This window comes from Nerophis lumbriciformis, linkage group LG27 (genome assembly GCF_033978685.3).
Source record: "Nerophis lumbriciformis linkage group LG27, RoL_Nlum_v2.1, whole genome shotgun sequence".
NCBI lineage: Eukaryota > Metazoa > Chordata > Actinopteri > Syngnathiformes > Syngnathidae > Nerophis > Nerophis lumbriciformis.
In genome coordinates this window covers 15,760,505-15,787,548 of record NC_084574.2, presented here as the reverse complement: position 1 = coordinate 15,787,548, position 27,044 = coordinate 15,760,505, and the positions used below count along the sequence as shown (strand labels likewise).

The following is a 27,044-nucleotide window of genomic DNA, read 5'->3' as shown; positions in this document are numbered from 1 at the left end:
TGCAGAACACTCTTGTTTCTCTTCAAGTCGCATAAATCTTTCGCCTTTTACTAAAGATTTCCGTGGGGAGGAACAACAAGAGTATAACTAAATTTTTGAATGCCCTGTGATAACAATGAGCATAGGTTGACTGTTGCAACAGTACCAAGGGTACAGCCAGTGGTAAACATGCGGTTATGAATGGATCCGGTCTGATTTAAAACTTTTAAGTTCCTTGCCAACATTCAGGTCCTCGGTCAATTGACCAGTGCTTTTCTTTTTGAACTTTTTACAATCCACTTGATTTCATCGGGGGAAAGTAAATTTATTTGAACTGTTTTGGTTTTTCAAAATTTAAAACCGTAAAATGTGTTGAACATCAACAAAATGCACCCTGTGAGTGAAAACAGTAGTCTTGCAGATGACTTCCTCTCAGCAATTGTTAGAATGTTAAGACTATACTTTCAGGGATCATTTCTAAAGATGTTGTCTTGAGAAATGTGTTTCTAAAGTGTAAGGTTTTGCTAACCATGATGATGAGATGAGATGTTTCTTCCTGAACATGAAGCTGACATAGAATAATGATTCTGTCATGTGTTCTTTGTCATTGATGATTGTTCTTTGCTTCTTAATGAGGTTAGGAAGGAAGGAATATGTTCAGAGTGGTTACCTGCATCTTTAATAAGAAAGTCTTGAAAATGTATGGCTTATTGCTAAAATGTTACTCTTTGATTAAAGCATTCTCAGTTGGTTATGAGGAGACTAGTCTTCCAATGAACAGTGGCAACAAATCGTACGACCGCATGGCACTTAAAAACCCATTCATGTTATAACTTGTATATTTGGAAATAGAACAAAAACAAATTAAACTGATGCCTATTGTTTTTTGGCTAAGTACCAGAACCCGTAGTGCCCATTAAACTAAGGTGAGATGATACTTGACTAAAATCCGTGGATCTTTGTAAGGTGCTGCAGCATTGCTTGTGAATGTGACTGGATACCATCAGTTGTTGGTTAACTAAAGTGTCACCTTGAAACCGTGTGTTACCTTGGTGTGGCTGGGAATGGGGTCGGCCAAAGTATGTTCAGCCTGCAGATCACTCTTGTTTCTCTTCAAGTCGCATAAATCTTTCGCCTTTTACTAAAGATTTCCGTGGGGAGGAACAACAAGAGTAAAAGTAAATTTTTAAATGTCCTGTAAAGCAGGACTTGCCTACCTGTGAAAACATTAACTAGTGATGGGTTGATGAGGCCTCATGAAGCGTTTCGACACATTGCAAAACTGTATTGATACTGTGTCGATACTGTGTCACTAAATACTGACATCTGCTGGACATTAAAAATCCCTACAGGCAACCTATGGACCGACTCAACTGACACTGATTTTATGCCCTAGTACAGGGGTCACCAACCTTTTTGAAACCAAACACTACTTCTTGGGTACTGATTAATGCGAAGGGCTACCAGTTTGATACACACTTAAATAAATAAATATATTGTCATTTGTAAGTTACACGTAAGTGTGATTTAAACAAGAATAGCTAAATAAATTAATTTATATATATAAAAAAAAATGGGTATTTCTGTCTGTCATTCCGTCGTACATTTTTTTTTCCTTTTACGGAAGGTTTTTTGTAGAGAATCTTTTTGAAAAAATAAAAAAAAGAATTTATGGAACATCATTAGTAATTTTTCCTGATTAAGATACATTTTAGAATTTTGATGACATGTTTTAAATTGGTTAAAATCCAATCTGTACTTTGTTAGAATATTTAACAAATTGGACCAAGCTATATTTCTAACAAAGACAAATCAGTATTTCTTCTAGATTTTCCAGAACAAAAATTTTAAAAGAAATTCAAAATACTTTGAAATAAGATTTAAATTTGATTCTACAGATTTTCTAGATTTGGCAGAATAATTTTTTTGAATTTTAATCATAGTAAGTTTGAAGAAATATTTCACAAATATTCTTCGTCGAAAAAACAGAAGCTAAAATATTTATTATTCTTTACAATAAAAAATAAATAAATTTACTTGAACATTGATTTAAATTGTCAGGAAAGAAGAGGAAGAAATTTAAAAGGTAAAAAGGTATATTTGTTTAAAAATCCTAAAATCATTTTTAAGGTTGTATTTTTTCTCTAAAATTGTATTTCTAAAAGTAATAAGAAGCAAAGTAAAAAATAAATGAATTTATTTAAACAAGTGAAGACCCATCCATCCATTTTCTACCGCTTATTCCAAGTGAAGACCAAGTCTTTAAAATATTTTCTTGGATTTTCAAATTCTATTTGAATTTTGTCTCTTTTAGAATTACAAATGTCGAGCAAAGCGAGACCAGCTTGCTAGTAAATAAATAAAATTAAAAAAATAGAGGCAGCTCACTGGTAAGTGCTGCTCTTTGAGCTATTTTTAGAACAGGCCAGCGGGCGACTGATCTGGTCCTTACGGGCTAATATAAACCAAGTCATTGTATTTCATTTAGGATTATTTCATATCTTCATTTAAATAAAAATATATTTGTATCTTTTTTAGATACAGTCAATAAATAATGTGAACATGTATCATAACATGGAAATCTAAGAGAACGTGTTGTGGATGATTGTGGACTGGGAATTTCTTTAATATTATTTTTTTACACATTTTTATAAAAAATAAAATATAAAAAGTTTTTCCGACGTATTACATTTTAGACGATTTCTCTTCTTAGTTATTATTTCTCCGGCTGTAGAAAAGACCCGCTCACAGGGCACAGAGGAGGCGTCAGTGCGACACAGTTCGCGTATCGGTCACGTGACCAAAACAGCTCATGATCGGTCACGTGACTTTCTAAAAGCGGTACGCGCACCGACACAGGGTTTTGCTCTATGAGCTCGACGCATGCGCCGATGCATCGGTGTTGCCGGACCCATCACTAACATTAACAATGAGTGGAGTGTGACTGTTGCAACTATACAAAGGATACAGCCAGTGGTGAACATGTGGTAATGAAATGATCCGGTGTCATTTAAAATCTGTGGACCTTTGTAAGGTGCTGCAGCATTGCTTGTGAATGTCCCTGGATACCATCAGTTGTTGGTTAACTAAAGTGTCACCTTGAAACCGTGTGTTACCTTGGTGTGGCTGGGAATGGGGTCGGCCAAAGGATGTTCAGCCTGCAGATCACTCTTGTTTCTCTTCAAGTCGCATAAATCTTTCGCCTTTTACTAAAGATTTCCGTGGGGAGGAACAACAAGAGTAAAACTAAATTTTTAAATGTCCTGTAAAGCAGGACTTGCCTACCTGTGAAAACATTAACAATGAGTGGAGTGTGACTGTTGCAATGTTAGGTGTGCAGTTGCAACTATACAAAGGATACAGCCAGTGGTGAACATGTGGTAATGAAATGATCCGGTGTCATTTAAAATCTGTGGACCTTTGTAAGGTGCTGCAGCATTGCTTGTGAATGTCCCTGGATACCATCAGTTGTTGGTTAACTAAAGTGTCCCCATGAAACCGTGTGTTACCTTGGTGTGGCCGGGAATGGGGTCGGCCAAAGTACGTTCGGCCTGCAGATCACTCTTGTTTCTCTTCAAGTCGCATAAATCTTTCGCCTTTTACTAAAGATTTCCGTGGGGAGGAACAACAAGAGTAAAACTAAATTTTTAAATGTCCTGTAAAGCAGGACTTGCCTACCTGTGAAAACAATAACAATGAGCATAGGTTGACTGTTGCAACAATACCAAGGGTACAGCCAGTGGTAAACATGCGGTAATGAATGGATCCGGTCTGATTTAAAACTTTTAAGTTCCTTGCCAACATTCAGGTCCTCGGTCAATTGACTAGTGCTTTTCTTTTTGAACTTTTTACAATCCACTTGATTTCATTTGGGGGAAAGTAAATTTATTTGAACTGTTTTGGTTTTTCAAAATTTAAAACCGTAAAATGTGTTGAACATCAACAAAATGCACCCTGTGAGTGAAAACAGTAGTCTTGCAGATGACTTCCTCTCAGCAATTGTTAGAATGTTAAGACTATACTTTCAGGGATCATTTCTAAAGATGTTGTCTTGAGAAATGTGTTTCTAAAGTGTAAGGTTTTGCTAACCGTGATGATGAGATGAGATGTTTCTTCCTGAACATGAAGCTGACATAGAATAATGATTCTGTCATGTGTTCTTTGTCATTGATGATTGTTCTTTGCTTCTTAATGATGTTAGGAAGGAATATGTTCAGAGTGGTTACCTACATCTTTAATAAGAAAGTCTTGAAAATGTATGGCTTATTGCTAAAATGCTACTCTTTGATTAAAGCATTCTCAGTTGGATTTGAGGAGACTAGTCTTCCAATGAACAGTGGCAACAAATCGTACGACCGCATGGCACTTAAAAACCCATACATGTTATAACTTGTACATTTGGAAATAGAAGAAAAACAAATTAAACTGATGCCTATTGTTTTTTGGCTAAGTACCAGAACCCGTAGTGCCCATTAAACTAAGGTGAGATGATACTTGACTAAAATCCGTGGATCTTTGTAAGGTGCTGCAGCATTGCTTGTGAATGTGACTGGATATCATCAGTTGTTGGTTAGCTAAAGTGTCACCTTGAAACCGTGTGTTACCTTGGTGTGGCCGGGAATGGGGTCGGCCAAAGTATGTTCAGCCTGCAGATCACTCTTGTTTCTCTTCAAGTCGCATAAATCTTTCGCCTTTTACTAAAGATTTCCGTGGGGAGGAACAACAAGAGTAAAACTAAATGTTTAAATGTCCTGTAAAGCAGGACTTGCCTACCTGTGAAAACAATAACAACGAGTGGAGTGTGACCGTTGTAATGTTAGGTGTGCAGTTGCAACTATACAAAGGATACAGCCAGTGGTAAACATGTGGTAATGAAAGGATCCGGTGTCATTTGAAATCTGTGGACCTTTGTAAGGTGCTGCAGCATTGCTTGTGAATGTCCCTGGATACCATCAGTTGTTTGTTAACTAAAAGGTCACCTTGAAACCGTGTGTTACCTTGGTGGGGTCGGCCAAAGTACGTTCAGCCTGCAGATCACTCTTGTTTCTCTTCAAGTCGCATAAATCTTTCGCCTTTTACTAAAGATTTCCGTGGGGAGGAACAACAAGAGTATAACTAAATTTTTGAATGCCCTGTGAAGCAGGGCTTGTCGTTTCTGTGAAAACAATAACAATGAGCATAGGTTGACTGTTGCAACAATACCAAGGGCACAGCCAGTGGTAAACATGCGGTAATGAATGGATCCGGTCTGATTTAAAACTTTTAAGTTCCTTGCCAACATTCAGGTCCTCGGTCAATTGACCAGTGCTTTTCTTTTTGAACCTTTTACAATCCACTTGATTTCATCGGGGGAAAGTAAATTTATTTGAACTGTTTTGGTTTTTCAAAATTTAAAACCGTAAAATGTGTTGAACATCAACAAAATGCACCCTGTGAGTGAACACAGTAGTCTTGCAGATGACTTCCTCTCAGCAATTGTTAGAATGTTAAGACTATACTTTCAGGGATCATTTCTAAAGATGTTGTCTTGAGAAATGTGTTTCTAAAGTGTAAGGTTTTGCTAACCGTGATGATGAGATGAGATGTTTCTTCCTGAACATGAAGCTGACATAGAATAATGATTCTGTCATGTGTTCTTTGTCATTGATGATTGTACTTTGCTTCTTAATGATGTTAGGAAGGAATATGTTCAGAGTGGTTACCTACATCTTTAATAAGAAAGTCTTGAAAATGTATGGCTTATTGCTAAAATGTTACTCTTTGATTAAAGCATTCTCAGTTGGATTTGAGGAGACTAGTCTTCCAATGAACAGTGGCAACAAATCGTACGACCGCATGGCACTTAAAAACCCATACATGTTATAACTTGTACATTTGGAAATAGAAGAAAAACAAATTAAACTGATGCCTATTGTTTTTTTGCTAAGTACCAGAACCCGTAGTGCCCATTAAACTAAGGTGAGATGATACTTGACTAAAATCCGTGGATCTTTGTAAGGTGCTGCAGCATTGCTTGTGAATGTGACTGGATATCATCAGTTGTTGGTTAACTAAAGTGTCACCTTGAAACCGTGTGTTACCTTGGTGTGGCCGGGAATGGGGTCGGCCAAAGTATGTTCAGCCTGCAGATCACTCTTGTTTCTCTTCAAGTCGCATAAATCTTTCGCCTTTTACTAAAGATTTCCGTGGGGAGGAACAACAAGAGTAAAACTAAATTTTTAAATGTCCTGTAAAGCAGGACTTGCCTACCTGTGAAAACAATAACAACGAGTGGAGTGTGACCGTAGTAATGTTAGGTGTGCAGTTGCAACTATACAAAGGATACAGCCAGTGGTAAACATGTGGTAATGAAAGGATCCGGTGTCATTTGAAATCTGTGGACCTTTGTAAGGTGCTGCAGCATTGCTTGTGAATGTCCCTGGATACCATCAGTTGTTGCTTAACTAAAGTGTCACCTTGAAACCGTGTGTTACCTTGGTGTGGCCGGGAATGGGGTCGGCCAAAGTACGTTCGGCCTGCAGATCACTCTTGTTTCTCTTCAAGTCGCATAAATCTTTCGCCTTTTACTAAAGATTTCCGTGGGGAGGAACAACAAGAGTAAAACTAAATTTTTAAATGTCCTGTAAAGCAGGACTTGCCTACCTGTGAAAACAATAACAATGAGCATAGGTTGACTGTTGCAACAATACCAAGGGTACAGCCAGTGGTAAACATGCGGTAATGAATGGATCCGGTCTGATTTAAAACTTTTAAGTTCCTTGCCAACATTCAGGTCCTCGGTCAATTGACCAGTGCTTTTCTTTTTGAACTTTTTACAATCCACTTGATTTCAACGGGGGAAAGTATATTTATTTGAACTGTTTTGGTTTTTCAAAATTTAAAACCGTAAAATGTGTTGAACATCAACAAAATGCACCCTGTGAGTGAAAACAGTAGTCTTGCAGATGACTTCCTCTCAGCAATTGTTAGAATGTTAAGACTATACTTTCAGGGATCATTTCTAAAGATTTTGTCTTGAGAAATGTGTTTCTAAAGTGTAAGGTTTTGCTAACCATGATGATGAGATGAGATGTTTCTTCCTGAACATGAAGCTGACATAGAATAATGATTCTGTCATGTGTTCTTTGTCATTGATGATTGTTCTTTGCTTCTTAATGAGGTTAGGAAGGAAGGAATATGTTCAGAGTGGTTACCTGCATCTTTAATAAGAAAGTCTTGAAAATGTATGGCTTATTGCTAAAAAGTTACTCTTTGATTAAAGCATTCTCAGTTGGTTATGAGGAGACTAGTCTTCCAATGAACAGTGGCAACAAATCGTACGACCGCATGGCACTTAAAAACCCATTCATGTTATAACTTGTATATTTGGAAATAGAACAAAAACAAATTAAACTGATGCCTATTGTTTTTTGGCTAAGTACCAGAACCCGTAGTGCCCATTAAACTAAGGTGAGATGATACTTGGCTAAAATCCGTGGATCTTTGTAAGGTGCTGCAGCATTGCTTGTGAATGTGACTGGATACCATCAGTTGTTGGTTAACTAAAGTGTCACCTTGAAACCGTGTGTTACCTTGGTGTGGCTGGGAATGGGGTCGGCCAAAGTATGTTCAGCCTGCAGATCACTCTTGTTTCTCTTCAAGTTGCATAAATCTTTCGCCTTTTACTAAAGATTTCCGTGGGGAGGAACAACAAGATTAAAACTAAATTTTTAAATGTCCTGTAAAGCAGGACTTGCCTACCTGTGAAAACATTAACAATGAGTGGAGTGTGACTGTTGCAATGTTAGGTGTGCAGTTGCAACTATACAAAGGATACAGCCAGTGGTGAACATGTGGTAATGAAATGATCCGGTGGACCTTTGTAAGGTGCTGCAGCATTGCTTGTGAATGTCCCTGGATACCATCAGTTGTTGGTTAACTAAAGTGTCACCTTGAAACCGTGTGTTACCTTGGTGTGGCCGAGAATGGGGTCGGCCAAAGTACGTTGAGCCTGCAGAACACTCTTGTTTCTCTTCAAGTCGCATAAATCTTTCGCCTTTTACTAAAGATTTCCGTGGGGAGGAACAACAAGAGTATAACTAAATTTTTGAATGCCCTGTGATAACAATGAGCATAGGTTGGCTGTTGCATCAATACCAAGGGTACAGCCAGTGGTAAACATGCGGTAATGAATGGATCCGGTCTGATTTAAAACTTTTAAGTTCCTTGCCAACATTCAGGTCCTCGGTCAATTGACCAGTGCTTTTCTTTTTGAACTTTTTACAATCCACTTGATTTCATCGGGGGAAAGTAAATTTATTTGAACTGTTTTGGTTTTTCAAAATTTAAAACCGTAAAATGTGTTGAACATCAACAAAATGCACCCTGTGAGTGAAAACAGTAGTCTTGCAGATGACTTCCTCTCAGCAATTGTTAGAATGTTAAGACTATACTTTCAGGGATCATTTCTAAAGATGTTGTCTTGAGAAATGTGTTTCTAAAGTGTAAGGTTTTGCTAACCATGATGATGAGATGAGATGTTTCTTCCTGAACATGAAGCTGACATAGAATAATGATTCTGTCATGTGTTCTTTGTCATTGATGATTGTTCTTTGCTTCTTAATGAGGTTAGGAAGGAAGGAATATGTTCAGAGTGGTTACCTGCATCTTTAATAAGAAAGTCTTGAAAATGTATGGCTTATTGCTAAAATGTTACTCTTTGATTAAAGCATTCTCAGTTGGTTATGAGGAGACTAGTCTTCCAATGAACAGTGGCAACAAATCGTACGACCGCATGGCACTTAAAAACCCATTCATGTTATAACTTGTATATTTGGAAATAGAACAAAAACAAATTAAACTGATGCCTATTGTTTTTTGGCTAAGTACCAGAACCCGTAGTGCCCATTAAACTAAGGTGAGATGATACTTGACTAAAATCCGTGGATCTTTGTAAGGTGCTGCAGCATTGCTTGTGAATGTGACTGGATACCATCAGTTGTTGGTTAACTAAAGTGTCACCTTGAAACCGTGTGTTACCTTGGTGTGGCTGGGAATGGGGTCGGCCAAAGTATGTTCAGCCTGCAGATCACTCTTGTTTCTCTTCAAGTCGCATAAATCTTTCGCCTTTTACTAAAGATTTCCGTGGGGAGGAACAACAAGAGTAAAACTAAATTTTTAAATGTCCTGTAAAGCAGGACTTGCCTACCTGTGAAAACATTAACAATGAGTGGAGTGTGACTGTTGCAACTATACAAAGGATACAGCCAGTGGTGAACATGTGGTAATGAAATGATCCGGTGTCATTTAAAATCTGTGGACCTTTGTAAGGTGCTGCAGCATTGCTTGTGAATGTCCCTGGATACCATCAGTTGTTGGTTAACTAAAGTGTCACCATGAAACCGTGTGTTACCTTGGTGTGGCCGGGAATGGGGTCGGCCAAAGTACGTTCGGCCTGCAGATCACTCTTGTTTCTCTTCAAGTCGCATAAATCATTCGCCTTTTACTAAAGATTTCCGTGGGGAGGAACAACAAGAGTAAAACTAAATTTTTAAATGTCCTGTAAAGCAGGACTTGCCTACCTGTGAAAACAATAACAATGAGCATAGGTTGACTGTTGCAACAATACCAAGGGTACAGCCAGTGGTAAACATGCGGTAATGAATGGATCCGGTCTGATTTAAAACTTTTAAGTTCCTTGCCAACATTCAGGTCCTCGGTCAATTGACCAGTGCTTTTCTTTTTGAACTTTTTACAATCCACTTGATTTTATCGGGGGAAAGTAAATTTATTTGAACTGTTTTGGTTTTTCAAAATTTAAAACCGTAAAATGTGTTGAACATCAACAAAATGCACCCTGTGAGTGAAAACAGTAGTCTTGCAGATGACTTCCTCTCAGCAATTGTTAGAATGTTAAGACTATACTTTCAGGGATCATTTCTAAAGATGTTGTCTTGAGAAATGTGTTTCTAAAGTGTAAGGTTTTGCTAACCATGATGATGAGATGAGATGTTTCTTCCTGAACATGAAGCTGACATAGAATAATGATTCTGTCATGTGTTCTTTGTCATTGATGATTGTTCTTTGCTTCTTAATGAGTTTAGGAAGGAAGGAATATGTTCAGAGTGGTTACCTGCATCTTTAATAAGAAAGTCTTGAAAATGTATGGCTTATTGCTAAAATGTTACTCTTTGATTAAAGCATTCTCAGTTGGATATGAGGAGACTAGTCTTCCAATGAACAGTGGCAACAAATCGTACGACCGCATGGCACTTAAAAACCCATACATGTTATAACTTGTATATTTGGAAATAGAAGAAAAACAAATTAAACTGATGCCTTTTGTTTTTTGGCTAAGTACCAGAACCCGTAGTGCCCATTAAACTAAGGTGAGATGATACTTGACTAAAATCCGTGGATCTTTGTAAGGTGCTGCAGCATTGCTTGTGAATGTGACTGGATACCATCAGTTGTTGGTTAACTAAAGTGTCACCTTGAAACCGTGTGTTACCTTGGTGTGGCTGGGAATGGGGTCGGCCAAAGTATGTTCAGCCTGCAGATCACTCTTGTTTCTCTTCAAGCCGCATAAATCTTTCGCCTTTTACTAAAGATTTCCGTGGGGAGGAACAACAAGAGTAAAACTAAATTTTTAAATGTCCTGTAAAGCAGGACTTCCCTACCTGTGAAAACATTAACAATGAGTGGAGTGTGACTGTTGCAATGTTAGGTGTGCAGTTGCAACTATACAAAGGATACAGCCAGTGGTGAACATGTGGTAATGAAATGATCCGGTGTCATTTAAAATCTGTGGACCTTTGTAAGGTGCTGCAGCATTGCTTGTGAATGTCCCTGGATACCATCAGTTGTTGGTTAACTAAAGTGTCACCTTGAAACCGTGTGTTACCTTGGTGTGGCCGGGAATGGGGTCGGCCAAAGTACGTTGAGCCTGCAGAACACTCTTGTTTCTCTTCAAGTCGCATAAATCTTTCGCCTTTTACTAAAGATTTCCGTGGGGAGGAACAACAAGAGTATAACTAAATTTTTGAATGCCTTGTGATAGCAATGAGCATAGGTTGACTGTTGCAACAATACCAAGGGTACAGCCAGTGGTAAACATGCGGTAATGAATGGATCCGGTCTGATTTAAAACTTTTAAGTTCCTTGCCAACATTCAGGTCCTCGGTCAATTGACCAGTGCTTTTCTTTTTGAACTTTTTACAATCCACTTGATTTCATCGGGGGAAAGTAAATTTATTTGAACTGTTTTGGTTTTTCAAAATTTAAAACCGTAAAATGTGTTGAACATCAACAAAATGCACCCTGTGAGTGAAAACAGTAGTCTTGCAGATGACTTCCTCTCAGCAATTGTTAGAATGTTAAGACTATACTTTCAGGGATAATTTCTAAAGATGTTGTCTTGAGAAATGTGTTCTAAAGTGTAAGGTTTTGCTAACCATGATGATGAGATGAGATGTTTCTTCCTGAACATGAAGCTGACATAGAATAATGATTCTGTCATGTGTTCTTTGTCATTGATGATTGTTCTTTGCTTCTTAATGAGGTTAGGAAGGAAGGAATATGTTCAGAGTGGTTACCTACATCTTTAATAAGAAAGTCTTGAAAATGTATGGCTTATTGCTAAAATGTTACTCTTTGATTAAAGCATTCTCAGTTGGATTTGAGGAGACTAGTCTTCCAATGAACAGTGGCAACAAATCGTACGACCGCATGGCACTTAAAAACCCATACATGTTATAACTTGTACATTTGGAAATAGAAGAAAAACAAATTAAACTGATGCCTATTGTTTTTTGGCTAAGTACCAGAACCCGTAGTGCCCATTAAACTAAGGTGAGATGATACTTGACTAAAATCCGTGGATCTTTGTAAGGTGCTGCAGCATTGCTTGTGAATGTGACTGGATACCATCAGTTGTTGGTTAACTAAAGTGTCACCTTGAAACCGTGTGTTACCTTGGTGTGGCCGGGAATGGGGTCGGCCAAAGTATGTTCAGCCTGCAGATCACTCTTGTTTCTCTTCAAGTCGCATAAATCTTTCGCCTTTTACTGAAGATTTCTGTGGGGAGGAACAACAAGAGTAAAACTAAATTTTTAAATGTCCTGTAAAGCAGGACTTGCCTACCTGTGAAAACATTAACAATGAGTGGAGTGTGACTGTTGCAATGTTAGGTGTGCAGTTGCAACTATACAAAGGATACAGCCAGTGGTGAACATGTGGTAATGAAATGATCCGGTGTACCTTTGTAAGGTGCTGCAGCATTGCTTGTGAATGTCCCTGGATACCATCAGTTGTTGGTTAACTAAAGTGTCACCTTGAAACCGTGTGTTACCTTGGTGTGGGAATGGGTCGCCCAAAGTACGTTCGGCCTGCAGATCACTCTTGTTTCTCTTCAAGTCGCATAAATCTTTCGCCTTTTACTAAAGATTTCCGTGGGGAGGAACAACAAGAGTAAAACTAAATTTTTAAATGTCCTGTAAAGCAGGACTTGCCTACCTGTGAAAACAATAACAATGAGCATAGGTTGACTGTTGCAACAATACCAAGGGTACAGCCAGTGGTAAACATGCGGTAATGAATGGATCCGGTCTGATTTGAAACTTTTAAGTTCCTTGCCAACATTCAGGTCCTCGGTCAATTGACCAGTGCTTTTCTTTTTGAACTTTTTACAATCCACTTGATTTCATCGGGGGAAAGTAAATTTATTTGAACTGTTTTGGTTTTCCAAAATTTAAAACCGTAAAATGTGTTGAACGTCAACAAAATGCACCCTGTGAGTGAACACAGTAGTCTTGCAGATGACTTCCTCTCAGCAATTGTTAGAATGTTAAGACTATACTTTCAGGGATCATTTCTAAAGATGTTGTCTTGAGAAATGTGTTTCTAAAGTGTAAGGTTTTGCTAACCATGATGATGAGATGAGATGTTTCTTCCTGAACATGAAGCTGACATAGAATAATGATTCTGTCATGTGTTCTTTGTCATTGATGATTGTTCTTTGCTTCTTAATGAGGTTAGGAAGGAAGGAATATGTTCAGAGTGGTTACCTACATCTTTAATAAGAAAGTCTTGAAAATGTATGGCTTATTGCTAAAATGTTACTCTTTGATTAAAGCATTCTCAGTTGGATTTGAGGAGACTAGTCTTCCAATGAACAGTGGCAACAAATCGTACGACCGCATGGCACTTAAAAACCCATACATGTTATAACTTGTACATTTGGAAATAGAAGAAAAACAAATTAAACTGATACCTATTGTTTTTTGGCTAAGTACCAGAACCCGTAGTGCCCATTAAACTAAGGTGAGATGATACTTGACTAAAATCCGTGGATCTTTGTAAGGTGCTGCAGCATTGCTTGTGAATGTGACTGGATACCATCAGTTGTTGGTTAACTAAAGTGTCACCTTGAAACCGTGTGTTACCTTGGTGTGGCCGGGAATAGGGTCGGCCAAAGTATGTTCAGCCTGCAGATCACTCTTGTTTCTCTTCAAGTCGCATAAATCTTTCGCCTTTTACTAAAGATTTCCGTGGGGAGGAACAACAAGAGTAAAACTAAATTTTTGAATGCCCTGTAAAGCAGGACTTGCCTATCTGTGAAAACAATAACAATGAGTGGAGTGTGACCGTTGTAATGTTAGGTGTGCAGTTGTACCTATACAAAGGATACAGCCAGTGGTAAATATGTGGTAATGAAAGGATCCGGTGTCATTTGAAATCTGTGGACCTTTGTAAGGTGCTGCAGCATTGCTTGTGAATGTCCCTGGATACCATCAGTTGTTGGTTAACTAAAGTGTCACCTTGAAACCGTGTGTTACCTTGGTGTGGCCGGAAATGGGGTCGGCCAAAGTACGTTCGGCCTGCAGATCACTCTTGTTTCTCTTCAAGTCGCGTAAATCTTTCGCCTTTTACTAAAGATTTCCGTGGGGAGGAACAACAAGAGTAAAACTAAATTTTTAAATGTCCTCTAAAGCAGGACTTGCCTACCTGTGAAAACAATAACAATGAGCATAGGTTGACTGTTGCAACAATACCAAGGGTACAGCCAGTGGTAAACATGCGGTAATGAATGGATCCGGTCTGATTTAAAACTTTTAAGTTCCTTGCCAACATTCAGGTCCTCGGTCAATTGACCAGTGCTTTTCTTTTTGAACTTTTTACAATCCACTTGATTTCAACGGGGGAAAGTATATTTATTTGAACTGTTTTGGTTTTTCAAAATTTAAAACCGTAAAATGTGTTGAACATCAACAAAATCCACCCTGTGAGTGAAAACAGTAGTCTTGCAGATGACTTCCTCTCAGCAATTGTTAGAATGTTAAGACTATACTTTCAGGGATCATTTCTAAAGATTTTGTCTTGAGAAATGTGTTTCTAAAGTGTAAGGTTTTGCTAACCATGATGATGAGATGAGATGTTTCTTCCTGAACATGAAGCTGACATAGAATAATGATTCAGTCATGTGTTCTTTGTCATTGATGATTGTTCTTTGCTTCTTAATGAGGTTAGGAAGGAAGGAATATGTTCAGAGTGGTTACCTACATCTTTAATAAGAAAGTCTTGAAAATGTATGGCTTATTGCTAAACTGTTACTCTTTGATTAAAGCATTCTCAGTTGGATATGAGGAGACTAGTCTTCCAATGAACAGTGGCAACAAATCGTACGACCGCATGGCACTTAAAACCCATACATGTTATGACTTGTACATTTGGAAATAGAAGGAAAACAAATTAAACTGATGCCTATTGTTTTTTGGCTAAGTACCAGAACCCGTAGTGCCCATTAAACTAAGGTGAGATGATACTTGACTAAAATCCGTGGATCTTTGTAAGGTGCTGCAGCATTGCTTGTGAATGTGACTGGATACCATCAGTTGTTGGTTAACTAAAGTGTCACCTTGAAACCGTGTGTTACCTTGGTGTGGCCGGGAATGGGGTCGGCCAAAGTATGTTCAGCCTGCAGATCACTCTTGTTTCTCTTCAAGTCGCATACATCTTTCGCCTTTTACTAAAGATTTCCGTGGGGAGGAGCAACAAGAGTAAAACTAATTTTTTAAATGTCCTGTAAAGCAGGACTTGCCTACCTGTGAAAACAATAACAACGAGTGGAGTGTGACTGTTGTAATGTTAGGTGTGCAGTTGCAACTATACAAAGGATACAGCCAGTGGTAAACATGTGGTAATGAAAGGATCCGGTGTCATTTGAAATCTGTGGACCTTTGTAAGGTGCTGCAGCATTGCTTGTGAATGTCCCTGGATACCATCAGTTGTTGGTTAACTAAAGTGTCACCTTGAAACCGTGTGTTACCTTGGTGTGGCTGGGAATGGGGTCGGCCAAAGTATGTTCAGCCTGCAGATCACTCTTGTTTCTCTTCAAGTCGCATAAATCTTTCGCCTTTTACTAAAGATTTCCGTGGGGAGGAACAACAAGAGTAAAACTAAATTTTTAAATGTCCTGTAAAGCAGGACTTGCCTACCTGTGAAAACATTAACAATGAGTGGAGTGTGACTGTTGCAATGTTAGGTGTGCAGTTGCAACTATACAAAGGATACAGCCAGTGGTGAACATGTGGTAATGAAATGATCCGGTGTCATTTAAAATCTGTGGACCTTTGTAAGGTGCTGCAGCATTGCTTGTGAATGTCCCTGGATACCATCAGTTGTTGGTTAACTAAAGTGTCACCTTGAAACCGTGTGTTACCTTGGTGTGGCTGGGAATGGGGTCGGCCAAAGTATGTTCAGCCTGCAGATCACTCTTGTTTCTCTTCAAGTCGCATAAATCTTTCGCCTTTTACTAAAGATTTCCGTGGGGAGGAACAACAAGAGTAAAACTAAATTTTTAAATGTCCTGTAAAGCAGGACTTGCCTACCTGTGAAAACATTAACAATGAGTGGAGTGTGACTGTTGCAATGTTAGGTGTGCAGTTGCAACTATACAAAGGATACAGCCAGTGGTGAACATGTGGTAATGAAATGATCCGGTGCCATTTAAAATCTGTGGACCTTTGTAAGGTGCTGCAGCATTGCTTGTGAATGTCCCTGGATACCATCAGTTGTTGGTTAACTAAAGTGTCACCTTGAAACCGTGTGTTACCTTGGTGTGGCCGGGAATGGGGTCGGCCAAAGTACGTCGAGCCTGCAGAACACTCTTGTTTCTCTTCAAGTCGCATAAATCTTTTGCCTTTTACTAAAGATTTCCGTGGGGAGGAACAACAAGAGTATAACTAAATTTTTGAATGCCTTGTGATAACAATGAGCATAGGTTGACTGTTGCAACAATACCAAGGGTACAGCCAGTGGTAAACATGCGGTAATGAATAGATCCGGTCTGATTTAAAACTTTTAAGTTCCTTGCCAACATTCAGGTCCTCGGTCAATTGACCAGTGCTTTTCTTTTTGAACTTTTTACAATCCACTTGATTTCATCGGGGGAAAGTAAATTTATTTGAACTGTTTTGGTTTTTCAAAATTTAAAACCGTAAAATGTGTTGAACATCAACAAAATGCACCCTGTGAGTGAAAACAGTAGTCTTGCAGATGACTTCCTCTCAACAATTGTTAGAATGTTAAGACTATACTTTCAGGGATCATTTCTAAAGATGTTGTCTTGAGAAATGTGTTTCTAAAGTGTAAGGTTTTGCTAACCATGATGATGAGATGAGATGTTTCTTCCTGAACATGAAGCTGACATAGAATAATGATTCTGTCATGTGTTCTTTGTCATTGATGATTGTTCTTTGCTTCTTAATGAGGTTAGGAAGGAAGGAATATGTTCAGAGTGGTTACCTGCATCTTTAATAAGAAAGTCTTGAAAATGTATGGCTTATTGCTAAAATGTTACTCTTTGATTAAAGCATTCTCAGTTGGTTATGAGGAGACTAGTCTTCCAATGAACAGTGGCAACAAATCGTACGACCGCATGGCACTTAAAAACCCATTCATGTTATAACTTGTATATTTGGAAATAGAACAAAAACAAATTAAACTGATGCCTATTGTTTTTTGGCTAAGTACCAGAACCCGTAGTGCCCATTAAACTAAGGTGAGATGATACTTGGCTAAAATCCGTGGATCTTTGTAAGGTGCTGCAGCATTGCTTGTGAATGTGACTGGATACCATCAGTTGTTGGTTAACTAAAGTGTCACCTTGAAACCGAGTGTTACCTTGGTGTGGCTGGGAATGGGGTCGGCCAAAGTATGTTCAGCCTGCAGATCACTCTTGTTTCTCTTCAAGTCGCATAAATCTTTCGCTTTTTACTAAAGATTTCCGTGGGGAGGAACAACAAGATTAAAACTAAATTTTTAAATGTCCTGTAAAGCAGGACTTGCCTACCTGTGAAAACATTAACAATGAGTGGAATGTGACTGTTGCAATGTTAGGTGTGCAGTTGCAACTATACAAAGGATACAGCCAGTGGTGAACATGTGGTAATGAAATGATCCGGTGTCATTTAAAATCTGTGGACCTTTGTAAGGTGCTGCAGCATTGCTTGTGAATGTCCCTGGATACCGTCAGTTGTTGGTTAACTAAAGTGTCACCTTGACCGTGTGTTACCTTGGTGTGGCCGGGAATGGGGTCGGCCAAAGTACGTTGAGCCTGCAGAACACTCTTGTTTCTCTTCAAGTCGCATAAATCTTTCGCCTTTTACTAAAGATTTCCGTGGGGAGGAACAACAAGAGTATAACTAAATTTTTGAATGCCCTGTGATAACAATGAGCATAGGTTGACTGTTGCAACAATACCAAGGGTACAGCCAGTGGTAAACATGCGGTAATGAATGGATCCGGTCTGATTTAAAACTTTTAAGTTCCTTGCCAACATTCAGGTCCTCGGTCAATTGACCAGTGCTTTTCTTTTTGAACTTTTTACAATCCACTTGATTTCATCGGGGGAAAGTAAATTTATTTGAACTGTTTTGGTTTTTCAAAATTTAAAACCGTAAAATGTGTTGAACATCAACAAAATGCACCCTGTGAGTGAAAACAGTAGTCTTGCAGATGACTTCCTCTCAGCAATTGTTAGAATGTTAAGACTATACTTTCAGGGATCATTTCTAAAGATGTTGTCTTGAGAAATGTGTTTCTAAAGTGTAAGGTTTTGCTAACCATGATGATGAGATGAGATGTTTCTTCCTGAACATGAAGCTGACATAGAATAATGATTCTGTCATGTGTTCTTTGTCATTGATGACTGTTCTTTGCTTCTTAATGAGGTTAGGAAGGAAGGAATATGTTCAGAGTGGTTACCTGCATCTTTAATAAGAAAGTCTTGAAAATGTATGGCTTATTGCTAAAATGTTACTCTTTGATTAAAGCATTCTCAGTTGGTTATGAGGAGACTAGTCTTCCAATGAACAGTGGCAACAAATCGTACGACCGCATGGCACTTAAAAACCCATTCATGTTATAACTTGTATATTTGGAAATAGAACAAAAACAAATTAAACTGATGCCTATTGTTTTTTGGCTAAGTACCAGAACCCGTAGTGCCCATTAAACTAAGGTGAGATGATACTTGACTAAAATCCGTGGATCTTTGTAAGGTGCTGCAGCATTGCTTGTGAATGTGACTGGATACCATCAGTTGTTGGTTAACTAAAGTGTCACCTTGAAACCGTGTGTTACCTTGGTGTGGCTGGGAATGGGGTCGGCCAAAGTATGTTCAGCCTGCAGATCACTCTTGTTTCTCTTCAAGTCGCATAAATCTTTCGCCTTTTACTAAAGATTTCCGTGGGGAGGAACAACAAGAGTAAAACTAAATTTTTAAATGTCCTGTAAAGCAGGACTTGCCTACCTGTGAAAACATTAACAATGAGTGGAGTGTGACTGTTGCAACTATACAAAGGATACAGCCAGTGGTGAACATGTGGTAATGAAATGATCCGGTGTCATTTAAAATCTGTGGACCTTTGTAAGGTGCTGCAGCATTGCTTGTGAATGTCCCTGGATACCATCAGTTGTTGGTTAACTAAAGTGTCACCTTGAAACCGTGTGTTACCTTGGTGTGGCTGGGAATGGGGTCGGCCAAAGGATGTTCAGCCTGCAGATCACTCTTGTTTCTCTTCAAGTCGCATAAATCTTTCGCCTTTTACTAAAGATTTCCGTGGGGAGGAACAACAAGAGTAAAACTAAATTTTTAAATGTCCTGTAAAGCAGGACTTGCCTACCTGTGAAAACATTAACAATGAGTGGAGTGTGACTGTTGCAATGTTAGGTGTGCAGTTGCAACTATACAAAGGATACAGCCAGTGGTGAACATGTGGTAATGAAATGATCCGGTGTCATTTAAAATCTGTGGACCTTTGTAAGGTGCTGCAGCATTGCTTGTGAATGTCCCTGGATACCATCAGTTGTTGGTTAACTAAAGTGTCCCCATGAAACCGTGTGTTACCTTGGTGTGGCCGGGAATGGGGTCGGCCAAAGTACGTTCGGCCTGCAGATCACTCTTGTTTCTCTTCAAGTCGCATAAATCTTTCGCCTTTTACTAAAGATTTCCGTGGGGAGGAACAACAAGAGTAAAACTAAATTTTTAAATGTCCTGTAAAGCAGGACTTGCCTACCTGTGAAAACAATAACAATGAGCATAGGTTGACTGTTGCAACAATACCAAGGGTACAGCCAGGTTGACTGTTGCAACAATACCAAGGGTACAGCCAGTGGTAAACATGCGGTAATGAATGGATCCGGTCTGATTTAAAACTTTTAAGTTCCTTGCCAACATTCAGGTCCTCGGTCAATTGACCAGTGCTTTTCTTTTTGAACTTTTCACAATCCACTTGATTTCATCGGGGGAAAGTAAATTTATTTGAACTGTTTTGGTTTTTCAAAATTTAAAACCGTAAAATGTGTTGAACATCAACAAAATGCACCCTGTGAGTGAAAACAGTAGTCTTGCAGATGACTTCCTCTCAGCAATTGTTAGAATGTTAAGACTATACTTTCAGGGATCATTTCTAAAGATGTTGTCTTGAGAAATGTGTTTCTAAAGTGTAAGGTTTTGCTAACCATGATGATGAGATGAGATGTTTCTTCCTGAACATGAAGCTGACATAGAATAATGATTCTGTCATGTGTTCTTTGTCATTGATGATTTTTCTTTGCTTCTTAATGAGTTTAGGAAGGAAGGAATATGTTCAGAGTGGTTACCTACATCTTTAATAAGAAAGTCTTGAAAATGTATGGCTTATTGCTAAAATGTTACTCTTTGATTAAAGCATTCTCAGTTGGATATGAGGAGACTAGTCTTCCAATGAACAGTGGCATCAAATCGTACGACCGCATGGCACTTAAAAACCCATACATGTTATAACTTGTATATTTGGAAATAGAAGAAAAACAAATTAAACTGATGCCTATTGTTTTTTGGCTAAGTACCAGAACCCGTAGTGCCCATTAAACTAAGGTGAGATGATACTTGACTAAAATCCGTGGATCTTTGTAAGGTGCTGCAGCATTGCTTGTGAATGTGACTGGATACCATCAGTTGTTGGTTAACTAAAGTGTCACCTTGACACCGTGTGTTACCTTGGTGTGGCTGGGAATGGGGTCGGCCAAAGTACGTTCAGCCTGCAGATCATTCTTGTTTCTCTTCAAGTCGCATGAATCTTTCGCCTTTTACTAAAGATTTCCGTGGGGAGGAACAACAAGATTAAAACTAAATTTTTAAATGTCCTGTAAAGCAGGACTTGCCTACCTGTGAAAACATTAACAATGAGTGGAGTGTGACTGTTGCAATGTTAGGTGTGCAGTTGCAACTATACAAAGGATACAGCCAGTGGTGAACATGTGGTAATGAAATGATCCGGTGTCATTTAAAATCTGTGGACCTTTGTAAGGTGCTGCAGCATTGCTTGTGAATGTCCCTGGATACCGTCAGTTGTTGGTTAACTAAAGTGTCACCTTGACCGTGTGTTACCTTGGTGTGGCCGGGAATGGGGTCGGCCAAAGTACGTTGAGCCTGCAGAACACTCTTGTTTCTCTTCAAGTCGCATAAATCTTTCGCCTTTTACTAAAGATTTCCGTGGGGAGGAACAACAAGAGTATAACTAAATTTTTGAATGCCCTGTGATAACAATGAGCATAGGTTGACTGTTGCAACAATACCAAGGGTACAGCCAGTGGTAAACATGCGGTAATGAATGGATCCGGTCTGATTTAAAACTTTTAAGTTCCTTGCCAACATTCAGGTCCTCGGTCAATTGACCAGTGCTTTTCTTTTTGAACTTTTTACAATCCACTTGATTTCATCGGGGGAAAGTAAATTTATTTGAACTGTTTTGGTTTTTCAAAATTTAAAACCGTAAAATGTGTTGAACATCAACAAAATGCACCCTGTGAGTGAAAACAGTAGTCTTGCAGATGACTTCCTCTCAGCAATTGTTAGAATGTTAAGACTATACTTTCAGGGATCATTTCTAAAGATGTTGTCTTGAGAAATGTGTTTCTAAAGTGTAAGGTTTTGCTAACCATGATGATGAGATGAGATGTTTCTTCCTGAACATGAAGCTGACATAGAATAATGATTCTGTCATGTGTTCTTTGTCATTGATGATTGTTCTTTGCTTCTTAATGAGGTTAGGAAGGAAGGAATATGTTCAGAGTGGTTACCTGCATCTTTAATAAGAAAGTCTTGAAAATGTATGGCTTATTGCTAAAATGTTACTCTTTGATTAAAGCATTCTCAGTTGGTTATGAGGAGACTAGTCTTCCAATGAACAGTGGCAACAAATCGTACGACCGCATGGCACTTAAAAACCCATTCATGTTATAACTTGTATATTTGGAAATAGAACAAAAACAAATTAAACTGATGCCTATTGTTTTTTGGCTAAGTACCAGAACCCGTAGTGCCCATTAAACTAAGGTGAGATGATACTTGACTAAAATCCGTGGATCTTTGTAAGGTGCTGCAGCATTGCTTGTGAATGTGACTGGATACCATCAGTTGTTGGTTAACTAAAGTGTCACCTTGACACCGTGTGTTACCTTGGTGTGGCTGGGAATGGGGTCGGCCAAAGTACGTTCAGCCTGCAGATCATTCTTGTTTCTCTTCAAGTCGCATGAATCTTTCGCCTTTTACTAAAGATTTCCGTGGGGAGGAACAACAAGATTAAAACTAAATTTTTAAATGTCCTGTAAAGCAGGACTTGCCTACCTGTGAAAACATTAACAATGAGTGGAGTGTGACTGTTGCAATGTTAGGTGTGCAGTTGCAACTATACAAAGGATACAGCCAGTGGTGAACATGTGGTAATGAAATGATCCGGTGTCATTTAAAATCTGTGGACCTTTGTAAGGTGCTGCAGCATTGCTTGTGAATGTCCCTGGATACCGTCAGTTGTTGGTTAACTAAAGTGTCACCTTGACCGTGTGTTACCTTGGTGTGGCCGGGAATGGGGTCGGCCAAAGTACGTTGAGCCTGCAGAACACTCTTGTTTCTCTTCAAGTCGCATAAATCTTTCGCCTTTTACTAAAGATTTCCGTGGGGAGGAACAACAAGAGTATAACTAAATTTTTGAATGCCCTGTGATAACAATGAGCATAGGTTGACTGTTGCAACAATACCAAGGGTACAGCCAGTGGTAAACATGCGGTAATGAATGGATCCGGTCTGATTTAAAACTTTTAAGTTCCTTGCCAACATTCAGGTCCTCGGTCAATTGACCAGTGCTTTTCTTTTTGAACTTTTTACAATCCACTTGATTTTATCGGGGGAAAGTAAATTTATTTGAACTGTTTTGGTTTTTCAAAATTTAAAACCGTAAAATGTGTTGAACATCAACAAAATGCACCCTGTGAGTGAAAACAGTAGTCTTGCAGATGACTTCCTCTCAGCAATTGTTAAAATGTTAAGACTATACTTTCAGGGATCATTTCTAAAGATTTTGTCTTGAGAAATGTGTTTCTAAAGTGTAAGGTTTTGCTAACCATGATGATGAGATGAGATGTTTCTTCCAGAACATGAAGCTGACATAGAATAATGATTCTGTCATGTGTTCTTTGTCATTGATGATTGTTCTTTGCTTCTTAATGAGGTTAGGAAGGAAGGAATATGTTCAGAGTGGTTACCTACATCTTTAATAAGAAAGTCTTGAAAATGTATGGCTTATTGCTAAAATGTTACTCTTTGATTAAAGCATTCTCAGTTGGATTTGAGGAGACTAGTCTTCCAATGAACAGTGGCAACAAATCGTACGACCGCATGGCACTTAAAAACCCATACATGTTATAACTTGTATATTTGGAAATAGAAGAAAAACAAATTAAACTGATGCCTATTGTTTTTTGGCTAAGTACCAGAACCCGTAGTGCCCATTAAACTAAGGTGAGATGATACTTGACTAAAATCCGTGGATCTTTGTAAGGTGCTGCAGCATTGCTTGTGAATGTGACTGGATACCATCAGTTGTTGGTTAACTAAAGTGCCACCTTGACACCGTGTGTTACCTTGGTGTGGCTGGGAATGGGGTCGGCCAAAGTACGTTCAGCCTGCAGATCATTCTTGTTTCTCTTCAAGTCGCATAAATCTTTCGCCTTTTACTAAAGATTTCCGTGGGGAGGAACAACAAGAGTAAAACTAAATTTTTAAATGTCCTGTAAAGCAGGACTTGCCTACCTGTGAAAACAATAACAACGAGTGGAGTGTGACTGTTGCAACTATACAGAGGATACAGCCAGTGGTGAACATGTGGTAATGAAATGATCCGGTGTCATTTAAAATCTGTGGACCTTTGTAAGGTGCTGCAGCATTGCTTGTGAATGTCCCTGGATACCATCAGTTGTTGGTTCACTAAAGTGTCACCTTGAAACCGTGTGTTACCTTGGTGTGGCCGGGAATGGGGTCGGCCAAAGTACGTTGAGCCTGCAGAACACTCTTGTTTCTCTTCAAGTCGCATAAATCTTTCGCCTTTTACTAAAGATTTCCGTGGGGAGGAACAACAAGAGTAAAACTAAATTTTTAAATGTCCTGTAAAGCAGGACTTGCCTACCTGTGAAAACAATAACAATGAGCATAGGTTGACTGTTGCAACAATACCAAGGGTACAGCCAGGTTGACTGTTGCAACAATACCAAGGGTACAGCCAGTGGTAAACATGCGGTAATGAATGGATCCGGTCTGATTTAAAACTTTTAAGTTCCTTGCCAACATTCAGGTCCTCGGTCAATTGACCAGTGCTTTTCTTTTTGAACTTTTCACAATCCACTTGATTTCATCGGGGGAAAGTAAATTTATTTGAACTGTTTTGGTTTTTCAAAATTTAAAACCGTAAAATGTGTTGAACATCAACAAAATGCACCCTGTGAGTGAAAACAGTAGTCTTGCAGATGACTTCCTCTCAGCAATTGTTAGAATGTTAAGACTATACTTTCAGGGATCATTTCTAAAGATGTTGTCTTGAGAAATGTGTTTCTAAAGTGTAAGGTTTTGCTAACCATGATGATGAGATGAGATGTTTCTTCCTGAACATGAAGCTGACATAGAATAATGATTCTGTCATGTGTTCTTTGTCATTGATGATTTTTCTTTGCTTCTTAATGAGTTTAGGAAGGAAGGAATATGTTCAGAGTGGTTACCTACATCTTTAATAAGAAAGTCTTGAAAATGTATGGCTTATTGCTAAAATGTTACTCTTTGATTAAAGCATTCTCAGTTGGATATGAGGAGACTAGTCTTCCAATGAACAGTGGCATCAAATCGTACGACCGCATGGCACTTAAAAACCCATACATGTTATAACTTGTATATTTGGAAATAGAAGAAAAACAAATTAAACTGATGCCTATTGTTTTTTGGCTAAGTACCAGAACCCGTAGTGCCCATTAAACTAAGGTGAGATGATACTTGACTAAAATCCGTGGATCTTTGTAAGGTGCTGCAGCATTGCTTGTGAATGTGACTGGATACCATCAGTTGTTGGTTAACTAAAGTGTCACCTTGACACCGTGTGTTACCTTGGTGTGGCTGGGAATGGGGTCGGCCAAAGTACGTTCAGCCTGCAGATCATTCTTGTTTCTCTTCAAGTCGCATGAATCTTTCGCCTTTTACTAAAGATTTCCGTGGGGAGGAACAACAAGATTAAAACTAAATTTTTAAATGTCCTGTAAAGCAGGACTTGCCTACCTGTGAAAACATTAACAATGAGTGGAGTGTGACTGTTGCAATGTTAGGTGTGCAGTTGCAACTATACAAAGGATACAGCCAGTGGTGAACATGTGGTAATGAAATGATCCGGTGTCATTTAAAATCTGTGGACCTTTGTAAGGTGCTGCAGCATTGCTTGTGAATGTCCCTGGATACCGTCAGTTGTTGGTTAACTAAAGTGTCACCTTGACCGTGTGTTACCTTGGTGTGGCCGGGAATGGGGTCGGCCAAAGTACGTTGAGCCTGCAGAACACTCTTGTTTCTCTTCAAGTCGCATAAATCTTTCGCCTTTTACTAAAGATTTCCGTGGGGAGGAACAACAAGAGTATAACTAAATTTTTGAATGCCCTGTGATAACAATGAGCATAGGTTGACTGTTGCAACAATACCAAGGGTACAGCCAGTGGTAAACATGCGGTAATGAATGGATCCGGTCTGATTTAAAACTTTTAAGTTCCTTGCCAACATTCAGGTCCTCGGTCAATTGACCAGTGCTTTTCTTTTTGAACTTTTTACAATCCACTTGATTTCATCGGGGGAAAGTAAATTTATTTGAACTGTTTTGGTTTTTCAAAATTTAAAACCGTAAAATGTGTTGAACATCAACAAAATGCACCCTGTGAGTGAAAACAGTAGTCTTGCAGATGACTTCCTCTCAGCAATTGTTAGAATGTTAAGACTATACTTTCAGGGATCATTTCTAAAGATGTTGTCTTGAGAAATGTGTTTCTAAAGTGTAAGGTTTTGCTAACCATGATGATGAGATGAGATGTTTCTTCCTGAACATGAAGCTGACATAGAATAATGATTCTGTCATGTGTTCTTTGTCATTGATGATTGTTCTTTGCTTCTTAATGAGGTTAGGAAGGAAGGAATATGTTCAGAGTGGTTACCTGCATCTTTAATAAGAAAGTCTTGAAAATGTATGGCTTATTGCTAAAATGTTACTCTTTGATTAAAGCATTCTCAGTTGGTTATGAGGAGACTAGTCTTCCAATGAACAGTGGCAACAAATCGTACGACCGCATGGCACTTAAAAACCCATTCATGTTATAACTTGTATATTTGGAAATAGAACAAAAACAAATTAAACTGATGCCTATTGTTTTTTGGCTAAGTACCAGAACCCGTAGTGCCCATTAAACTAAGGTGAGATGATACTTGACTAAAATCCGTGGATCTTTGTAAGGTGCTGCAGCATTGCTTGTGAATGTGACTGGATACCATCAGTTGTTGGTTAACTAAAGTGTCACCTTGACACCGTGTGTTACCTTGGTGTGGCTGGGAATGGGGTCGGCCAAAGTACGTTCAGCCTGCAGATCATTCTTGTTTCTCTTCAAGTCGCATGAATCTTTCGCCTTTTACTAAAGATTTCCGTGGGGAGGAACAACAAGATTAAAACTAAATTTTTAAATGTCCTGTAAAGCAGGACTTGCCTACCTGTGAAAACATTAACAATGAGTGGAGTGTGACTGTTGCAATGTTAGGTGTGCAGTTGCAACTATACAAAGGATACAGCCAGTGGTGAACATGTGGTAATGAAATGATCCGGTGTCATTTAAAATCTGTGGACCTTTGTAAGGTGCTGCAGCATTGCTTGTGAATGTCCCTGGATACCGTCAGTTGTTGGTTAACTAAAGTGTCACCTTGACCGTGTGTTACCTTGGTGTGGCCGGGAATGGGGTCGGCCAAAGTACGTTGAGCCTGCAGAACACTCTTGTTTCTCTTCAAGTCGCATAAATCTTTCGCCTTTTACTAAAGATTTCCGTGGGGAGGAACAACAAGAGTATAACTAAATTTTTGAATGCCCTGTGATAACAATGAGCATAGGTTGACTGTTGCAACAATACCAAGGGTACAGCCAGTGGTAAACATGCGGTAATGAATGGATCCGGTCTGATTTAAAACTTTTAAGTTCCTTGCCAAC

At 38.8% G+C, this 27,044-nt stretch overlaps 53 non-coding genes across 53 annotated transcripts; all 53 read left to right on the top strand.

Annotated features, from left to right (window-relative positions):
- Positions 1-6: 6 nt before the first annotated feature.
- LOC140680081 (U5 spliceosomal RNA) lies at positions 7-120 on the top strand. Its single transcript, XR_012051372.1, has one exon. It is a non-coding gene; the product is annotated as a U5 spliceosomal RNA (small nuclear RNA).
- A 311-nt stretch (positions 121-431) lies between these two features.
- Positions 432-646, top strand: LOC140680106 (small nucleolar RNA U3). The gene has a single exon (XR_012051397.1). It is a non-coding gene; the product is annotated as a small nucleolar RNA U3 (small nucleolar RNA).
- A 430-nt stretch (positions 647-1,076) lies between these two features.
- On the top strand, positions 1,077-1,189 carry LOC140680046 (U5 spliceosomal RNA). Its single transcript, XR_012051338.1, has one exon. It is a non-coding gene; the product is annotated as a U5 spliceosomal RNA (small nuclear RNA).
- Positions 1,190-3,144: 1,955 nt separating this feature from the next.
- Positions 3,145-3,257, top strand: LOC140680016 (U5 spliceosomal RNA). Its single transcript, XR_012051308.1, has one exon. It is a non-coding gene; the product is annotated as a U5 spliceosomal RNA (small nuclear RNA).
- Positions 3,258-3,537: 280 nt separating this feature from the next.
- On the top strand, positions 3,538-3,650 carry LOC133570343 (U5 spliceosomal RNA). The gene has a single exon (XR_009810117.2). It is a non-coding gene; the product is annotated as a U5 spliceosomal RNA (small nuclear RNA).
- Positions 3,651-3,991: 341 nt separating this feature from the next.
- On the top strand, positions 3,992-4,202 carry LOC133570423 (small nucleolar RNA U3). Its single transcript, XR_009810190.2, has one exon. It is a non-coding gene; the product is annotated as a small nucleolar RNA U3 (small nucleolar RNA).
- A 430-nt stretch (positions 4,203-4,632) lies between these two features.
- On the top strand, positions 4,633-4,745 carry LOC133570333 (U5 spliceosomal RNA). Its single transcript, XR_009810108.2, has one exon. It is a non-coding gene; the product is annotated as a U5 spliceosomal RNA (small nuclear RNA).
- Positions 4,746-5,013: 268 nt separating this feature from the next.
- LOC133570329 (U5 spliceosomal RNA) lies at positions 5,014-5,126 on the top strand. Its single transcript, XR_009810104.2, has one exon. It is a non-coding gene; the product is annotated as a U5 spliceosomal RNA (small nuclear RNA).
- Positions 5,127-5,467: 341 nt separating this feature from the next.
- On the top strand, positions 5,468-5,678 carry LOC133570439 (small nucleolar RNA U3). The gene has a single exon (XR_009810206.2). It is a non-coding gene; the product is annotated as a small nucleolar RNA U3 (small nucleolar RNA).
- A 430-nt stretch (positions 5,679-6,108) lies between these two features.
- On the top strand, positions 6,109-6,221 carry LOC133570345 (U5 spliceosomal RNA). The gene has a single exon (XR_009810119.2). It is a non-coding gene; the product is annotated as a U5 spliceosomal RNA (small nuclear RNA).
- Positions 6,222-6,501: 280 nt separating this feature from the next.
- LOC133570394 (U5 spliceosomal RNA) lies at positions 6,502-6,614 on the top strand. Its single transcript, XR_009810163.2, has one exon. It is a non-coding gene; the product is annotated as a U5 spliceosomal RNA (small nuclear RNA).
- A 340-nt stretch (positions 6,615-6,954) lies between these two features.
- On the top strand, positions 6,955-7,169 carry LOC133570452 (small nucleolar RNA U3). The gene has a single exon (XR_009810219.2). It is a non-coding gene; the product is annotated as a small nucleolar RNA U3 (small nucleolar RNA).
- A 432-nt stretch (positions 7,170-7,601) lies between these two features.
- LOC133570381 (U5 spliceosomal RNA) lies at positions 7,602-7,712 on the top strand. Its single transcript, XR_009810151.2, has one exon. It is a non-coding gene; the product is annotated as a U5 spliceosomal RNA (small nuclear RNA).
- Positions 7,713-7,976: 264 nt separating this feature from the next.
- Positions 7,977-8,090, top strand: LOC133570330 (U5 spliceosomal RNA). The gene has a single exon (XR_009810105.2). It is a non-coding gene; the product is annotated as a U5 spliceosomal RNA (small nuclear RNA).
- Positions 8,091-8,401: 311 nt separating this feature from the next.
- LOC133570440 (small nucleolar RNA U3) lies at positions 8,402-8,616 on the top strand. The gene has a single exon (XR_009810207.1). It is a non-coding gene; the product is annotated as a small nucleolar RNA U3 (small nucleolar RNA).
- Positions 8,617-9,046: 430 nt separating this feature from the next.
- On the top strand, positions 9,047-9,159 carry LOC140680015 (U5 spliceosomal RNA). The gene has a single exon (XR_012051307.1). It is a non-coding gene; the product is annotated as a U5 spliceosomal RNA (small nuclear RNA).
- Positions 9,160-9,419: 260 nt separating this feature from the next.
- LOC133570385 (U5 spliceosomal RNA) lies at positions 9,420-9,532 on the top strand. Its single transcript, XR_009810155.2, has one exon. It is a non-coding gene; the product is annotated as a U5 spliceosomal RNA (small nuclear RNA).
- A 340-nt stretch (positions 9,533-9,872) lies between these two features.
- Positions 9,873-10,087, top strand: LOC140679979 (small nucleolar RNA U3). The gene has a single exon (XR_012051273.1). It is a non-coding gene; the product is annotated as a small nucleolar RNA U3 (small nucleolar RNA).
- A 430-nt stretch (positions 10,088-10,517) lies between these two features.
- On the top strand, positions 10,518-10,630 carry LOC140680043 (U5 spliceosomal RNA). The gene has a single exon (XR_012051335.1). It is a non-coding gene; the product is annotated as a U5 spliceosomal RNA (small nuclear RNA).
- Positions 10,631-10,910: 280 nt separating this feature from the next.
- LOC133570398 (U5 spliceosomal RNA) lies at positions 10,911-11,024 on the top strand. The gene has a single exon (XR_009810166.2). It is a non-coding gene; the product is annotated as a U5 spliceosomal RNA (small nuclear RNA).
- A 311-nt stretch (positions 11,025-11,335) lies between these two features.
- On the top strand, positions 11,336-11,549 carry LOC140679990 (small nucleolar RNA U3). Its single transcript, XR_012051284.1, has one exon. It is a non-coding gene; the product is annotated as a small nucleolar RNA U3 (small nucleolar RNA).
- A 430-nt stretch (positions 11,550-11,979) lies between these two features.
- Positions 11,980-12,092, top strand: LOC133570373 (U5 spliceosomal RNA). The gene has a single exon (XR_009810145.2). It is a non-coding gene; the product is annotated as a U5 spliceosomal RNA (small nuclear RNA).
- Positions 12,093-12,351: 259 nt separating this feature from the next.
- Positions 12,352-12,464, top strand: LOC133570348 (U5 spliceosomal RNA). The gene has a single exon (XR_009810122.2). It is a non-coding gene; the product is annotated as a U5 spliceosomal RNA (small nuclear RNA).
- Positions 12,465-12,804: 340 nt separating this feature from the next.
- On the top strand, positions 12,805-13,019 carry LOC140680105 (small nucleolar RNA U3). Its single transcript, XR_012051396.1, has one exon. It is a non-coding gene; the product is annotated as a small nucleolar RNA U3 (small nucleolar RNA).
- A 430-nt stretch (positions 13,020-13,449) lies between these two features.
- Positions 13,450-13,562, top strand: LOC140680004 (U5 spliceosomal RNA). The gene has a single exon (XR_012051296.1). It is a non-coding gene; the product is annotated as a U5 spliceosomal RNA (small nuclear RNA).
- Positions 13,563-13,844: 282 nt separating this feature from the next.
- LOC140680074 (U5 spliceosomal RNA) lies at positions 13,845-13,956 on the top strand. Its single transcript, XR_012051365.1, has one exon. It is a non-coding gene; the product is annotated as a U5 spliceosomal RNA (small nuclear RNA).
- A 339-nt stretch (positions 13,957-14,295) lies between these two features.
- Positions 14,296-14,510, top strand: LOC140680096 (small nucleolar RNA U3). The gene has a single exon (XR_012051387.1). It is a non-coding gene; the product is annotated as a small nucleolar RNA U3 (small nucleolar RNA).
- Positions 14,511-14,941: 431 nt separating this feature from the next.
- LOC140680089 (U5 spliceosomal RNA) lies at positions 14,942-15,053 on the top strand. Its single transcript, XR_012051380.1, has one exon. It is a non-coding gene; the product is annotated as a U5 spliceosomal RNA (small nuclear RNA).
- Positions 15,054-15,332: 279 nt separating this feature from the next.
- LOC140680014 (U5 spliceosomal RNA) lies at positions 15,333-15,445 on the top strand. Its single transcript, XR_012051306.1, has one exon. It is a non-coding gene; the product is annotated as a U5 spliceosomal RNA (small nuclear RNA).
- Positions 15,446-15,725: 280 nt separating this feature from the next.
- Positions 15,726-15,838, top strand: LOC140680013 (U5 spliceosomal RNA). Its single transcript, XR_012051305.1, has one exon. It is a non-coding gene; the product is annotated as a U5 spliceosomal RNA (small nuclear RNA).
- A 280-nt stretch (positions 15,839-16,118) lies between these two features.
- LOC140680064 (U5 spliceosomal RNA) lies at positions 16,119-16,232 on the top strand. The gene has a single exon (XR_012051356.1). It is a non-coding gene; the product is annotated as a U5 spliceosomal RNA (small nuclear RNA).
- Positions 16,233-16,543: 311 nt separating this feature from the next.
- Positions 16,544-16,758, top strand: LOC133570449 (small nucleolar RNA U3). The gene has a single exon (XR_009810216.2). It is a non-coding gene; the product is annotated as a small nucleolar RNA U3 (small nucleolar RNA).
- Positions 16,759-17,190: 432 nt separating this feature from the next.
- Positions 17,191-17,301, top strand: LOC133570341 (U5 spliceosomal RNA). The gene has a single exon (XR_009810115.2). It is a non-coding gene; the product is annotated as a U5 spliceosomal RNA (small nuclear RNA).
- Positions 17,302-17,579: 278 nt separating this feature from the next.
- Positions 17,580-17,693, top strand: LOC133570393 (U5 spliceosomal RNA). The gene has a single exon (XR_009810162.1). It is a non-coding gene; the product is annotated as a U5 spliceosomal RNA (small nuclear RNA).
- Positions 17,694-18,004: 311 nt separating this feature from the next.
- On the top strand, positions 18,005-18,219 carry LOC140680102 (small nucleolar RNA U3). The gene has a single exon (XR_012051393.1). It is a non-coding gene; the product is annotated as a small nucleolar RNA U3 (small nucleolar RNA).
- Positions 18,220-18,649: 430 nt separating this feature from the next.
- Positions 18,650-18,762, top strand: LOC133570349 (U5 spliceosomal RNA). The gene has a single exon (XR_009810123.1). It is a non-coding gene; the product is annotated as a U5 spliceosomal RNA (small nuclear RNA).
- A 260-nt stretch (positions 18,763-19,022) lies between these two features.
- On the top strand, positions 19,023-19,135 carry LOC133570350 (U5 spliceosomal RNA). Its single transcript, XR_009810124.1, has one exon. It is a non-coding gene; the product is annotated as a U5 spliceosomal RNA (small nuclear RNA).
- Positions 19,136-19,415: 280 nt separating this feature from the next.
- Positions 19,416-19,528, top strand: LOC133570371 (U5 spliceosomal RNA). Its single transcript, XR_009810143.2, has one exon. It is a non-coding gene; the product is annotated as a U5 spliceosomal RNA (small nuclear RNA).
- Positions 19,529-19,903: 375 nt separating this feature from the next.
- Positions 19,904-20,118, top strand: LOC133570435 (small nucleolar RNA U3). The gene has a single exon (XR_009810202.2). It is a non-coding gene; the product is annotated as a small nucleolar RNA U3 (small nucleolar RNA).
- A 432-nt stretch (positions 20,119-20,550) lies between these two features.
- On the top strand, positions 20,551-20,661 carry LOC140680055 (U5 spliceosomal RNA). The gene has a single exon (XR_012051347.1). It is a non-coding gene; the product is annotated as a U5 spliceosomal RNA (small nuclear RNA).
- A 278-nt stretch (positions 20,662-20,939) lies between these two features.
- Positions 20,940-21,053, top strand: LOC140680080 (U5 spliceosomal RNA). The gene has a single exon (XR_012051371.1). It is a non-coding gene; the product is annotated as a U5 spliceosomal RNA (small nuclear RNA).
- A 311-nt stretch (positions 21,054-21,364) lies between these two features.
- Positions 21,365-21,579, top strand: LOC133570427 (small nucleolar RNA U3). Its single transcript, XR_009810194.2, has one exon. It is a non-coding gene; the product is annotated as a small nucleolar RNA U3 (small nucleolar RNA).
- Positions 21,580-22,011: 432 nt separating this feature from the next.
- On the top strand, positions 22,012-22,122 carry LOC140680054 (U5 spliceosomal RNA). The gene has a single exon (XR_012051346.1). It is a non-coding gene; the product is annotated as a U5 spliceosomal RNA (small nuclear RNA).
- A 278-nt stretch (positions 22,123-22,400) lies between these two features.
- LOC140680079 (U5 spliceosomal RNA) lies at positions 22,401-22,514 on the top strand. The gene has a single exon (XR_012051370.1). It is a non-coding gene; the product is annotated as a U5 spliceosomal RNA (small nuclear RNA).
- Positions 22,515-22,825: 311 nt separating this feature from the next.
- On the top strand, positions 22,826-23,040 carry LOC133570437 (small nucleolar RNA U3). The gene has a single exon (XR_009810204.2). It is a non-coding gene; the product is annotated as a small nucleolar RNA U3 (small nucleolar RNA).
- A 432-nt stretch (positions 23,041-23,472) lies between these two features.
- On the top strand, positions 23,473-23,583 carry LOC133570372 (U5 spliceosomal RNA). Its single transcript, XR_009810144.2, has one exon. It is a non-coding gene; the product is annotated as a U5 spliceosomal RNA (small nuclear RNA).
- A 260-nt stretch (positions 23,584-23,843) lies between these two features.
- On the top strand, positions 23,844-23,956 carry LOC133570360 (U5 spliceosomal RNA). The gene has a single exon (XR_009810133.2). It is a non-coding gene; the product is annotated as a U5 spliceosomal RNA (small nuclear RNA).
- A 375-nt stretch (positions 23,957-24,331) lies between these two features.
- Positions 24,332-24,546, top strand: LOC140679996 (small nucleolar RNA U3). Its single transcript, XR_012051290.1, has one exon. It is a non-coding gene; the product is annotated as a small nucleolar RNA U3 (small nucleolar RNA).
- Positions 24,547-24,978: 432 nt separating this feature from the next.
- Positions 24,979-25,089, top strand: LOC140680053 (U5 spliceosomal RNA). The gene has a single exon (XR_012051345.1). It is a non-coding gene; the product is annotated as a U5 spliceosomal RNA (small nuclear RNA).
- A 278-nt stretch (positions 25,090-25,367) lies between these two features.
- On the top strand, positions 25,368-25,481 carry LOC140680078 (U5 spliceosomal RNA). Its single transcript, XR_012051369.1, has one exon. It is a non-coding gene; the product is annotated as a U5 spliceosomal RNA (small nuclear RNA).
- A 311-nt stretch (positions 25,482-25,792) lies between these two features.
- Positions 25,793-26,007, top strand: LOC140680104 (small nucleolar RNA U3). Its single transcript, XR_012051395.1, has one exon. It is a non-coding gene; the product is annotated as a small nucleolar RNA U3 (small nucleolar RNA).
- Positions 26,008-26,439: 432 nt separating this feature from the next.
- On the top strand, positions 26,440-26,550 carry LOC140680052 (U5 spliceosomal RNA). Its single transcript, XR_012051344.1, has one exon. It is a non-coding gene; the product is annotated as a U5 spliceosomal RNA (small nuclear RNA).
- A 278-nt stretch (positions 26,551-26,828) lies between these two features.
- On the top strand, positions 26,829-26,942 carry LOC140680077 (U5 spliceosomal RNA). The gene has a single exon (XR_012051368.1). It is a non-coding gene; the product is annotated as a U5 spliceosomal RNA (small nuclear RNA).
- Positions 26,943-27,044: the final 102 nt, after the last annotated feature.